Genomic DNA, 14536 nt, shown 5'->3' with positions numbered 1-14536 from the left:
TGAAGGAGACTGTCTTTTATAGACTCTGATAAGCCGAGGCGAAACTGACTGCGCAGGGCTGGGTCATTCCAGCCACAGTCGTTCGACCAACGGCGAAACTCCGTACAATAAACCTCTGCAGGATTTCTACCCTGTCTGAGAGCGCGCAACTGACTTTCAGCGGACGCCTCTCTATCAGGGTCATCATACAAGAGCCCTAAAGACTCAAAAAAAGCGTCAATTGACAACAATGCCGGATCCTCTGCTCTTAAACCAAATGCCCAGGTCTGAGGATCCCCCTGGAGCAAAGAAATAATAAACCCGACCCGCTGAGATTCAGTACCCGAGGAAGTCGGTCTTAAACGAAAATAAAGTTTACAGGATTCTTTAAAATTAAAAAAACTCTTTTCTATCACCAGAAAAACGGTCAGGCAAATGCATCTTTGGTTCAGGGACTACCCTTGGGGAAGCTCGCAAAAGATCTTCCTGCGACTTCACCCGAAGAGAAAGATCCTGAACCATCTGAGTAAGTTCTAGAATCTGGCTGACTAAGAGCTGACCAGGATTTGGCCCTAAACCTGTTGGATTCATGAGGCCGATAAACTCTCACAAAACTGAATGAGAAAAAATTAAACCCTGTTTAATTTTAAGTTTTGGTATGGCCGGTAATAATGTTATGATTCCAGCACTCTGGTCAGAGAAGATCTTATGGCAAGGACTGGAGCACTGGAACGGAATGCTGGGGAAGGGAGCAGGACAGGAAAATAGCCCCTGGCGCCCTAACTCTGTTGTCTCACCCGTGTTGTCAGAAATCCCCTGCGAGACTATGGTTTCTTGAGCCCTTGGCAGCCGCGTTTGAAGGGCGGATTATGTCTGCCCAACTTCGATGCCCCCCGGTCTTAATGAGAGACAAAGGGAAACCTGAGACAGGGTGATAACAAGAGGCCCTCTAACTAAACAACCAGGCCAGGGGCTAAGCAAACTCAAAACTATAATATGTGCGGAGAAACCGCCAGGAAAAAGGACAACCAAAATATCCACTTGTCCAATTCTCCTACCCGGCACCGCCAAGTACCAGAGAGGACTTGTGGAAGCGGAACCCTCCGCAAGTGCTCCAAACACAAAATATAAAAGGTAAAGCGGCTGAGCCGCAACACACGGCAGAGCCGCAACTCACGAACACCACTGGATATAAAACGGTGATCAGTCAGGACTCCAGGGAACCAAACGACCTCTTGGGATGAGATGATAACTCCCGAATACCGGACTTCTGCGGACTGGAATGACCGGATACAGCAGGACTGGAAACAGACTCTCAGCAAACAAAGGCAGCATGCAGGAAGCTATTACCGGCGTCTGTGAGAAGCCCTGGGAGTGTATTTAACAAGGAGTCCTCCAATCAGCTGCTAAAGGCTGATTAGAATAAATGCCAGAGAGCAGGTGAATATCTTAATTTCCTAAAGCCTAGCAACGGGGAACGCGGTCCGCCAGTGGCGTCCCCGTTGCTAGGGTCCGTGCGGCTCAGCGCGCCCGGCGTCTAGCGTTGCTAGGGAGCCGGCGGCTGTACGTGCACGGCGTCTCTAGTTGCTAGGCGCCGGGCCGCGCAGACCATCGAGCGGACCCCGGCGCCTAACAGTATGACTCCCAAAAACAACAACCGCGTCATTGGGACCAACTGCGATTTTGGCAAGTTTAGGAGCCAACCATGTTGTTGAAGAACTGTCAGGGAGAGTGCAATGTTTTGCACCAACTGGTCCCTGGATCTCGCCTTTATCAGGAGATCATCCAAGTACGGGATAATTGTGACTTCTTGCTTGCGAAGGAGAACCATAATTTCCGCCATCACCCTGGTGAAAATCCTCGGAGCCGTGGACAGACCAAACGGCAATGTCTGAAATTGGTAATGACAATCCTGAATTGCAAACCTTAGGTAGCTTGAGGCAGTGGCTAAATGGGAACATGTAAGTAGGCATCCTTTATGTCTACCAAAACCATGAAATCTCCGTCCTCCGGACTGGAGATCACTGCCCTGAGAAATTCCATCTTGAAATTGAATTTCTTTAGGAAGAAATTGAGGGATTTCAGATTTAAGATTGGTCTGACTGAGCCGTCCGGCTTCGGGACCACGAAGAGGCTTGAATAAAAACCTTCTCCCTGCTGACTAAGGCCAATTTGAACAATCGGTGAGGGGGAACGTCTTGAAACCCCAGTTTGTACCCTTGGGACACTATTTGTAAAACCCACAGGTCCAGGTCCGAATGAATCCAGAACTGACTGAAGAGTTTTAGACGTGCCCCCACTGGTGTGGGCTCCTGCAAGAAAGCCCCAGTGTCATGCAGTGGATTTGGCAGAAGCAGAGGACAATCTCTGGTCCTGCGATCTTGAAGAGGCTACAGACCTCTTCCTTTTCCTTCCTTTACCTGCAAAGAAAGGGGAATCTAAACTTCTTGCATATCTATTGGGCCAAAATGACTGCGGTAGATAATGATGCGTCTTCATCCGTTGACAGGGAACATAGGGCAAGAAGGTTGACAAGCTATTACCGGCGTCTGTGTGAAGCACTGAGAAGGTATTTAGCAGGGAGTCCTTCAATCAGAAGTTCAGAGCCTGATTAGCACAATGCCGTGCAGCTGCCTTGCTGCACGACCAGAAGACAAGTGTGTGTGTGTAGTTTACTTGATTGACCCTGCAAGGGGAGCGCAGTCCGTCCGTGGCGTCCCCGTTGCTAGGGTCCAGGCGGCTCAGCGCGCCCGGCGTCCTAGCGTTGCTAGGGAGCCGGCTGCTAGCACACTCGGCGTCCCTAGTTGCTAGGCGCCGGGCCGCGAGGACATCGCGGACCACGGCGCCTAACACCTGTGTGTTCTCTTCCTCTCCTACCTCACACTGGAACTGGCCGCCCAGAGAACGAGAGGGCAGCGGCTGACATCAGAGAGGGTGCAGCAATCTGTGTGGGCAGAGCCCCTCACAGCAAGGTGTCCTTATGCTGTGCCCCGTGTAATCACTGTGATCCATACAGACTCTCACCCTGGTATGCTCTCTATTATTTATTTTTTTACACTGCGGCATGCTCGAGGGAAGGGAGCAGGCACCACCCCACCGCCACTACTCCTCCGCCAGCATCACTGCCGAGCCGGTCAGTGTTCCGGCGGCAATGAGCAGTAGGCAGCCACCAGCAACAACAGTCAGGAAGCTGTTACTCCCGGCAGCAGTAGCGTCAAGCTGCAATTCAGCCAGCGGCACGATGATCCGGGAGACAGTGGCAGCACAGGGAAGCAGTACCCCCTCCAATCGCAGCACCAACTAGGAGACTGAGGCAGCAACCTGCCCCCAGCAGCAGCACCACCCTGATGATAGGTAAGATGCATTTTGGTGTCACAAGAAGGTGGCCGGAGTAGTGGCTGGCTGTGGTCACACCCCGGGGAAAAGTGATAGTGATTTCAGTGTTCCCTTGCGCGGGGATTGGATGTGTAGATGTATGGAGGCTATGTATGTATAGATGTGAGCGGCAGTGTGCGGATGTATGAGAGCGGCAGTGTGCGGATGTATGAGAGCGGCAATGTACGGCTGTATAACTGCGTCGGTGTGCGGCTGTATGAGTGCGATGGTGTGCGGCTGTATGCGTGCGGCGGTGTGCGGCTGTAAGAGTGCGGCAGTGTGCGGCTGTAAGAGTACGGCTGTAAGAGTGCGGCTGTAAGAGTGCGGCTGTAAGAGTGCGGGGTTGTACGGATGTATGAGAGCGGGGTTGTACGGATGTATGAGAGCGGGGTTGTACGGATGTATGAGAGCGGCAGTGTATGGATGTATGAGAGCAACAGTGTACAGTTGTGTGAGAGCGGCAGTGTGCGGATGTATGAGAGTGGCGGTGTACGGATGTATGAGAGCGGCAGTGTATGGATGGCAGCGTCATAGGGAGGGATGTCGGAATGCTGTTATAGGGTTCCTAATACAAAATGCCACGTTGGGCTTGATGGGCAGGTAGTGCGGCAAGCACACCCAAATTGGCATCTGACGTCGCCTGCAGTCCACACTGTTGTGAGGAGTCAGAGTTAATTTTGACTGTGTAGTGTACTCACAGAGGACCTACCGCCCGTCCCCTCCTCGCATCTGAGCAGCAGGTCAGGCTCTTATTTTCTTTTTAATCAGGAGAGGCCGAGTGAACTGTGAGCAGGGGGGCAGAGCTACATGGGACCCAGAGGGGCTGCTGTGCTGTCAGAGAGGGAGAGGAAGAGAGAGATGAAGCTACTGCAGATCCCCAGCTGATTGTGAGGTGCCGGGTTGAAGGGTGATGTGATCACCCTTCTCCCTCGCTGCCGCTGGGGACCGCATCTAGGCTTCCTCCATCGAGGGCATGCGGCGCAGCAGTGGGCAGCGTGTAATGAGTTTGTCTGACTCATTATACTGCTGCCTGTTGTGGACACCTCCGTCCATACGGACTGGTGTACATGCCCAGCACAGAGGTGACAGTGTTGGTGGAAGTGCTGCCCAGTTCTGACCCTGCAGGCCTCCCTGATCTGACTGCGGCCGCTGCTACTGCTGCGGCCCGAAACCCCTGCCGGTCCCCTCCATAGACTTCTGCCTGTCCAGCGCTGAGGTACTAGGGGTATCCCAGCTGCGGGAAGGGTATGTCTCTGGCTTTCTCTCCGGCAGGGGAAGGTGACAGCGGCGGAGGAAGTGTTGCCCACCTCAGACACTGCAGGCCTCCCCGATCCAGCTGCGGCCACAGTTGATGCTGCCAGAACCCCCTGCTGGTCTCCTTTGTTGACTGCCGCATGGCCAGTGCTGAAGTACTGGGGGTAGGCCAGCTACGGGAAGAGTGTATCTGCCTCGGGCTCTCTCTCTCTGTCAGGGGAAGGAAGGGCTGATTCTCAGGCACAACAGGGAGGGCTAGGCTGCAGGAACACAGCACTGGAAGAAACAGGAGGCCGAACTCATGACCAAAAAGTGAGCAGTGCAGTGATCAGCCCCCTAGTCTTTCCCTCTCTCTGGGTGCAGAGCTGTATTCTACAGAGAGAGCTGGGATGGGAAGAAGGGGAACGGCACCTGACACACACATACACGTGCGGCACCTGACACACACATACACGCGCAACACCTGACACACACACATACACGTGCGGCACCTGACACACACACACGTAGCATCAGACACAATAAAATAAACATGCAGCACCTGACCCACACATACACGCGCAACACCTGACACACACACATACACGTGCGGCACCTGACACACACACACGTAGCATCAGACACAATAAAATAAACATGCAGCACCTGACCCACACATACACGCGCAACACCTGACACACACACACATACACGTGCGGCACCTGACACACACACGTACCATCAGACACAATAAAATAAACATGCAGCACCTGACACATGCATATACACGCAGCACCTGACACATGCATATACACGCAGCACCTGACACATGCATATACACGCAGCACCTGACACATGCATATACACGCAGCACCTGACACATACATATACACGCACACCATCAGACACACACATACACACGCAGTGCCTTACTCACACACACATAGACACGTGCAGCACCTGAGGCACACACATGTACACGCGCAGCACCTGACGCACACACATGTACACGCGCAGCACCTGACGCACACTCATGTACACACGCAGCACCTGACGCACACTCATGTACACGCGCAGCACCTAATGCACACTCATGTACACGCGCAGCACCTGACGCACACTCATGTACACGCGCATCACCTGACACAGACATACGTATTCATGCACAGCACCAGACATACACTTGTACACACGCGGAGCACCTGATACTCACACACATATACACCCGCAACACCTGACACACACACACACACACACGTGCGGCAGCTGACGCATACACACGCACCATCAGACACACTCATATATACACGCAGCACCTGACACACACATACACACAGGAGCTGACACACACATACACAGGCAGCACCTGACACACACACACATATACACGCGCAGCACCTGACACCACGCACTCACACGTACAAGCAATGCATTTCACGCCTACCTCCAGCCTCAGTTACAGGCTGCTGCCGCCTACCCCCCTCCCTGCATCAGCTGCAAAGGCAGCAAAATATTTTGACCAAAGTCTAAAGGCCCGTACACATTAAACGATGTCGCTCTGTGAGCTACATCGTCTAATGTTTCCCCTCCCGGGCCGGCCGGCGGCCGACTGTACACACTGAGCGATATGACCGCTCATATCGCTCAGTGACGTCACGCCCCCGCCAGCCCTGCATGAAGGTCGTGGACGACAGTCCACATCCTTCCTGCATGCCCTACCGACAGCGAAGATTGTTGCCGACCCGCGGGGCCGCGCATCGTTTGTCGCTGGCTGCATACACACTTAACGATAAAATGAGCGACGTCGCTCATTAAATCGTTAAGTGTGTACGGACCTTAAACAATTTGGTTTGGTTAATAAAATAATTTTGCACAGAACAGTGATGTTATACGAACATTTTCATTAAACATTTAAAAAATCAAATGTTTATTCTTTAAGTGAAATTTTACATTTATGAATAAAAAAAATAAATTTAAAAAAAGCGATGAAATTCTATAGACAAAAAACCTTACGGTTTCACATGTCCCATTAAGGCTTCTTAGACATGATCGAAATTTCAGAAACCTGTTGTAACTCTTCCACTCAAACTCCAAAAAGCAATGAAATTCCAATCATTAAGGCTGACGCCTTAATGGACGTGTTCCTTGCGCAATACAGATATGGTATGCCATCACAGCCTGTGGGTAAGTGCAGATTCAGCACTCTCACAGAGTGAGATTGCTGTCACTCACACAATGGTGGAGCTGCTAATTCACAGATTTGTGTGCTCATTGGAATACACACATGCAGTCTATGCAACTGAAGGTCTGAGCGGAAGACAAAGCTGCTCAGATGAGGTAAGAGTGTTGTTGATTGGAGGGAGGAGAGAGGTGTGGATGGGGGAACAGAAGTGTGTGGATAGAGGGAACACTAAGCAGCACTAATGGGGGGGACAGAGAAACACAGGGGGTAATTCAGACCGCAGCAGCAGCAGCGATTGCAGTCTGAATTAGTTTGTGAGGTGCGCACGTGCAATGGCCGCACTGCGCGTGCGTACCCCAGGAGCCCAGTGAGATGCTATCACCCTGCCTGATTGATAGGCAGAGGTGGTTGCGGGGAAGGAGGGGGGCGTGCAAACAGCGTTAGAATGCCATTGGCAGGGCATGGTCTGCACAACGGAGGCGTTTCCGGACCACTGGGGGGTGGGCTGTGGCGGTTATCCCCCTGCCAAGAGCGCAGGATCCACTAAATTTACCTTCAGGATGTCAGCTACATGAATAGGGTAAGAGTGGTGTGGATAGGGGGTAGATTAAGCAGCAAGTATGGGAAGGGAGACAGAGCGGTGCAGATGGGGGAAATGGTGCAGATGGGTTGAAAACACTGGCATGGATGGGTAGAAAACTGGTGCAGATGGGAGAGAAGACAGTGTGCCATGTACTGGAGGAGGCGGAGTGACGTTGAAGAAGGAAACACTGAGCAGCACAGAGAGAAGGAAACGGTGGTACAGACAATGCACAGGTGGGGAAAGACAGATGGTACAGATAAGTTAGTACAGACTAGCACAGATGGGAGAACACAGCAGTAGGGATTGGGGAAGACCGGGCAGCATGGGGGTGTATAGGGGAAGTAAGTGTAGATGCATAGACCGTAGATGGGGTATTATAGTTTAGCAATTAACCAAGATGTTTGAGGGAGCTAAATGTGTATACTAAGTGAGATGGATGTATGGAGTTAGAAGGATGTTGTAACAAGGTGGCTTTGTTGTGTTGACTGAATGGGATGGTTGTGGGCACTGTGTGGGATGGGAGCACCACAAAACTGCTCAGACCTTCAGTTGCATAGACTGCATGTGTGTATTCCAATGAGCACACAAATCTGTGAATTAGCAGCTCCACCATTGTGTGAGTGACAGCAATCTCACTCTGTGAGAGTGCTGAATCTGCACTTACCCACAGGCTGTGATGGCATACCATATCTGTATTGCGCAAGGAACACGTCCATTAAGGCGTCAGCCTTAATGATCGGAATTTCATTGCTTTTTGGAGTTTGAGTGGAAGAGTTACAACAGGCTTCTGAAATTTCGATCATGTCTAAGAAGCCTTAATGGGACATGTGAAACCGTAAGGTTTTTTGTCTATGGAATATATATATATATATATATATATATCACAAACATATATGATTCATACATATATCACACACACATACATGATACATACATGAGAAAGACCTGGGATGGTGATGAGGCCAGGGCCCCCTGCTGATGTTGCGTTGAGGTTCAATCCCACCCAGGGACCTAATTGACCTTGTTATCAGATTTTGGTGATCTTTAAGTAGACAAGTCAAATTTCATACCCCCTGTTATGGTGTAGGGTACCTGGCCTTCTCTGATGTAATCAGAGTTAGATTTGATTCAGTGATTTTATAAAAACATCTAGGAAGCACAATTTAGCAGTGGGTTGCAGAGAAAAAGAAATATGCTGGCAAAAAAATCAAATTGCGTGATTAAACAGCTCTTCATTTTCTGGCTTTATTTTTATGCTAACAAATTTGTTCTCTGAAAAGTGTCCACAAAGCCAAGTCTCTGATTAACACCTTTGTAGGGATGGTTTTTCACCTATTACTAAATTAAACTTGCTTCATTGGAAAGGCAGCAAGATGCATCCTCATTTCAATGTCTACTGAAATAATACAAGTTGACACCAGGAAACATTAACGCCACTGCATCCTTGCTGCTTTCTCATGTGGAAGTCTGTTTAATGTGAAAACAAGGTGATATCTAATTAGCACACAGGTAAGGAATTAAGAAAATCTTTATTTAAGGGTGAAGATGTTTCTCACAAAATCGTTGCCCCAATGCATCATTGAAATTCAAGCTGGAAAGATGATTTTAATATATCACTTGTACATTTTGTATTGCTCTTCTGGTGACAATGTAGTTTGTTTTTGTCAATTACCATTTTAATAATAGGGTAAAGAAAATGAAGTGGATTTTTGAAAGAAAACAATACTGTCAATATACTATTAAAACAAATTAAAATGGTAAAAGTTATTGTACTTTAAGTAAAAATAAAAGAGACAAAATATCAATCCCAGTTTTGGATTACTTTAATTAACAAAAAAAAAATGCATATAGCAGAGGATAGTTTCAATCTGCCTACCTCTGGGTTATGGGCCCAGCATGCTTCCATTGCAGTACTCTGCTGCACATGTAAGTTCAAGAGATCCTGAAGCACTCACTCATCATGGGAAAGTACCAATGTGTTTCTTCGTTGGTTGATGGAAGAAACATCTTACAAAAACTCTCCAGATTATTGACTTTTTAAAGCAGGGCTGGCCAAACCAGTCCTCGAGATCTACTAACAGTTCACATTTTCTAGACTACCTAGCTGGTGCACAGGTGTAGTCATTACTAATTAAGATGTGCTGCATTCATTCCTAACTGACCATTCTACAGATCTCCAGGAGGCCTGGAAAACATGAACTGTTGGAAGATCTCGAGGACCGGTTTGGCCAGCCCTGTTTTAAAGTTTTTCTAGGAAACGTTTTAGATGAATGCTTATTAGCCTTTGTCAGTATGGACTTTTGCAAAGTGTCTCTGTGGCACAATCAGTTAGTATGTACGGCTATTAACCAAAAGGTTGGTGGTTCAATCCCACCCAGGGACCTAATTGACCTTTTCAGATTTTGGTGATCTTTAAGTAGACAAGTCAAAATTTCAAACCCCCTGTTATGGTGTAGGGTACCTGGCCTTCTCTGATGTAATCAGAGTTAGATTTGATTCAGTGATTTTATAAAAACAGCTAGGAAGCACAATTTAGCAGTGGGTTGCAGAGAAAAAAAATATGCTGGCAGAAAAATCCAATTGAGTGATTAAACAGCTCTTTATTTTCTGGCTTTATTTTTATGCTAACAAATTTGTTCTCTGAAAAGTGTCCACAAAGCCAAGTCTCTGATTAACACCTTTGTAGGGATGGTTTTTCACCTATTACTAAATTAAACTTGCTTCATTGGAAAGGCAGCAAGATGTATCCTCATTTCAATGTCTACTGAAATAATACAGGTTGACACCAGGAAACATTAACGCCACTGCATCCTTGCTGCTTTCTCATGTGGAAGTCTGTTTAATGTGAAAACAAGGTGATATCTAATTAGCACACAGGTAAGGAATTAAGAAAATCTTTATTTAAGGGTGAAGATGTTTCTCACAAAATCGTTGCCCCAATGCATCATTGAAATTCAAGCTGGAAAGATGATTTTAATATATCACTTGTACATTTTGTATTGCTCTTCTGGTGACAATGTAGTTTGTTTTTGTCAATTACCATTTTAATAATAGGGTAAAGAAAATTAAGTGGATTTTTGAAAGAAAACAATACTGTCAATTACTATTAAAACAAATTAAAATGGTAAAAGTTATTGTACTTTAAGTAAAAATAAAAGAGACAAAATATCAATCCCAGTTTTGGATTACTTTAATTAACAAAAAAAAATGCATATAGCAGAGGATAGTTTCAATCTGCCTACCTCTGGGTTATGGGCCCAGCATGCTTCCATTGCAGTACTCTGCTGCACATGTAAGTTCAAGAGATCCTGAAGCACTCACTCATCATGGGAAAGTATCAATGTGTTTCTTCGTTGGTTGATGGAAGAAACATCTTACAAAAACTCTCCAGATTATTGACTTTTTAAAGTTTTTCTAGGAAACGTTTTAGATGAATGCTTATTAGCCTTTGTCAGTATGGACTTTTGCAAAGTGTCTCTGTGGTGCAATCGGTTAGTGTGTTTGGCTATTAACCAAAAGGTTGGTGGTTTAATCCCACCCAGGGACGTAATTGACCTTGTTATCAGATTTTGGTGATCTTTAAGTAGACAAGTCAAATTTCATACCCCCTGTTATGGTGTAGGGTACCTGGCCTTCTCTGATGTAATCAGAGTTAGATTTGATTCAGTGATTTTATAAAAACATCTAGGAAGCACAATTTAGCAGTGGGTTGCAGAGAAAAAGAAATATGCTGGCAAAAAAATCAAATTGCGTGATTAAACAGCTCTTCATTTTCTGGCTTTAATTTTATGCTAACAAATTTGTTCTTCATTACGTCCCTGGGTGGGATTGAACCACCAACCTTTTGGTTAATAGCCAAACACACTAACCGATTGCGCCACAGAGACACTTTGCAAAAGTCCATACTGAAAAAGGCTAATAAGCATTCATCTAAAACGTTTCCTAGAAAAACTTTAAAAAGTCAATAATCTGGAGAGTTTTTGTAAGATGTTTCTTCCATCAACCAACGAAGAAACACATTGGTACTTTCCCATGATGAGTGAGTGCTTCAGGATCTCTTGCACTTACATGTGCAGCAGAGTACTGCAATGGAAGCATGCTGGGCCCATAACCCAGAGGTAGGCAGATTGAAACTATCCTCTGCTATATGCATTTTTTTTGTTAATTAAAGTAATCCAAAACTGGGATTGATATTTTGTCTCTTTTATTTTTACTTAAAGTACAATAACTTTTACCATTTTAATTTGTTTTAATAGTATATTGACAGTATTGTTTTCTTTCAAAAATCCACTTCATTTTCTTTACCCTATTATTAAAATGGTAATTGACAAAAACAAACTACATTGTCACCAGAAGAGCAATACAAAATGTACAAGTGATATATTAAAATCATCTTTCCAGCTTGAATTTCAATGATGCATTGGGGCAACGATTTTGTGAGAAACATCTTCACCCTTAAATAAAGATTTTCTTAATTCCTTACCTGTGTGCTAATTAGATATCACCTTGTTTTCACATTAAACAGACTTCCACATGAGAAAGCAGCAAGGATGCAGTGGCGTTAATGTTTCCTGGTGTCAACCTGTATTATTTCAGTAGACATTGAAATGAGGATACATCTTGCTGCCTTTCCAATGAAGCAAGTTTAATTTAGTAATAGGTGAAAAACCATCCCTACAAAGGTGTTAATCAGAGACTTGGCTTTGTGGACACTTTTCAGAGAACAAATTTGTTAGCATAAAAATAAAGCCAGAAAATGAAGAGCTGTTTAATCACGCAATTTGATTTTTTTGCCAGCATATTTCTTTTTCTCTGCAACCCACTGCTAAATTGTGCTTCCTAGATGTTTTTATAAAATCACTGAATCAAATCTAACTCTGATTACATCAGAGAAGGCCAGGTACCCTACACCATAACAGGGGGTATGAAATTTGACTTGTCTACTTAAAGATCACCAAAATCTGATAACAAGGTCAATTACGTCCCTGGGTGGGATTGAACCACCAACCTTATGGTTAATAGCCGTACACACTAACTGATTGCGCCACAGAGACACTTTGCAAAAGAACATACTGACAAATGCTAATAAGCATTCATCTAAAACGTTTCCTAGAAAAACTTAAAAACAGGGCTGGCCAAACCGGTCCTCGAGATCTTCAAACAGTTCATGTTTTCCAGGCCTCCTGGAGATCTGTAGAATGGTCAGTTAGGAATGAATGCAGCACATCTTAATTAGTAATGACTACACCTGTGCACCAGCTAGGTAGTCTAGAAAATGTGAACTGTTAGTAGATCTCGAGGACTGGTTTGGCCAGCCCTGCTTTAAAAAGTCAATAATCTGGAGAGTTTTTGTAAGATGTTTCTTCCATCAACCAACGAAGAAACACATTGGTACTTTCCCATGATGAGTGAGTGCTTCAGGATCTCTTGAACTTACATGTGCAGCAGAGTACTGCAATGGAAGCATGCTGGGCCCATAACCCAGAGGTAGGCAGATTGAAACTATCCTCTGCTATATGCATTTTTTTTTTTGTTAATTAAAGTAATCCAAAACTGGGATTGATATTTTGTCTCTTTTATTTTTACTTAAAGTACAATAACTTTTACCATTTTAATTTGTTTTAATAGTATATTGACAGTATTGTTTTCTTTTAAAAATCCACTTCATTTTCTTTACCCTATTATTAAAATGGTAATTGACAAAAACAAACTACATTGTCACCAGGAGAGCAATACAAAATGTACAAGTGATATATTAAAATCATCTTTCCAGCTTGAATTTCAATGATGCATTGGGTCAACAATTTTGTGAGAAACATCTTCACCCTTAAATAAAGATTTTCTTAATTCCTTACCTGTGTGCTAATTAGATATCACCTTGTTTTCACATTAAACAGACTTCCACATGAGAAAGCAGCAAGGATGCAGTGGCGTTAATGTTTCCTGGTGTCAACTTGTATTATTTCAGTAGACATTGAAATGAGGATGCATCTTGCTGCCTTTCCAATGAAGCAAGTTTAATTTAGTAATAGGTGAAAAACCATCCTTACAAAGGTGTTAATCAGAGACTTGGCTTTGTGGACACTTTTCAGAGAACAAATTTGTTAGCATAAAAATAAAGCCAGAAAATGAAGAGCTGTTTAATCACTCGATTGGATTTTTCTGCCAGCATATTTTTTTTCTCTGCAACCCACTGCTAAATTGTGCTACCTAGCTGTTTTTTATAAAATCACTGAATCAAATCTAAATCTGATTACATCAGAGAAGGCCATGTACCCTACACCATAAGAGGAGGTTTGAAATTTTGACTTGTCTACTTAAATATCACCAAAATCTGATCACAAGGTTAATTACGTCCCTGGGTGGGATTGAACCACCAACCTTTTGGTTAATAGTCAAACACACTAACCGATTGCGCCACAGAGACACTTTGCAAAAAGTACATACTGACAAAGGCTAATATGCATACATCTAGAACGTTTCCTAGAAAAACATTAAAAAATCAATAATCTGGAGAGTTTTTGTAAGATGTTTCTTCCATCAACCAATGAAGAAACACATTGGTACTTTCCCATGATGAGTGAGTGCTTCAGGATCTCTTGCACTTACGTGTGCAGCAGAGTACTGCAATGGAAGCATGCTGGACCCATAACCCAGAGGTAGGCAGTTTGAAACTATCCTTTGCTATATGCATTTTTTTTTGTTAATTTAAGTAATCAAAACTGGGATTGATATTTTTGCTCTTTTATTTTTACTTAAAGTACAATAACTTTTACCATTTTAATTTGTTTTAATAGTATATTGACAGTATAGTTTTCTTTCAAAAATCCACTTAATTTTCTTTACCCTATTATTAAAATGGTAATTGACAAAAAAAAACTACATTGTCAACAGAAGAGCAATACAAAATGTACAAGTGATATATTAAAATCATCTTTCCAGCTTGAATTTCAATGATGCATTGGGGCAACAATTTTGTGAGAAACATCTTCACCCTTAAATAAAGATTTTCGTAATTTCTTACCTGTGTGCTAATTAGATATCACCTTGTTTTCACATTAAACAGACTTCCACATGAGAAAGCAGCAAGGATGCAGTGGCGTTAATGTTTCCTGGTGTCAACTTGTATTATTTCAGTAGACATTGAAATGAGGATGCATCTTGCTGCCTTTCCAATGAAGCAA

At 44.6% G+C, this 14536-nt stretch overlaps 1 non-coding gene across 1 annotated transcript; it reads right to left on the bottom strand.

The window, feature by feature from the left end:
• Window positions 1-11165: 11165 nt before the first annotated feature.
• On the bottom strand, window positions 11166-11239 carry TRNAN-AUU (transfer RNA asparagine (anticodon AUU)). The gene has a single exon. It is a non-coding gene; the product is annotated as a tRNA-Asn (tRNA).
• Window positions 11240-14536: the final 3297 nt, after the last annotated feature.

This window comes from Pseudophryne corroboree, unplaced genomic scaffold (assembly GCF_028390025.1).
Source record: "Pseudophryne corroboree isolate aPseCor3 unplaced genomic scaffold, aPseCor3.hap2 scaffold_743, whole genome shotgun sequence".
NCBI classification, from domain to species: Eukaryota; Metazoa; Chordata; class Amphibia; order Anura; family Myobatrachidae; genus Pseudophryne; species Pseudophryne corroboree.
Note: the sequence above shows the minus strand (reverse complement) of the source record. Positions and strands in the feature narration are given on the sequence as shown.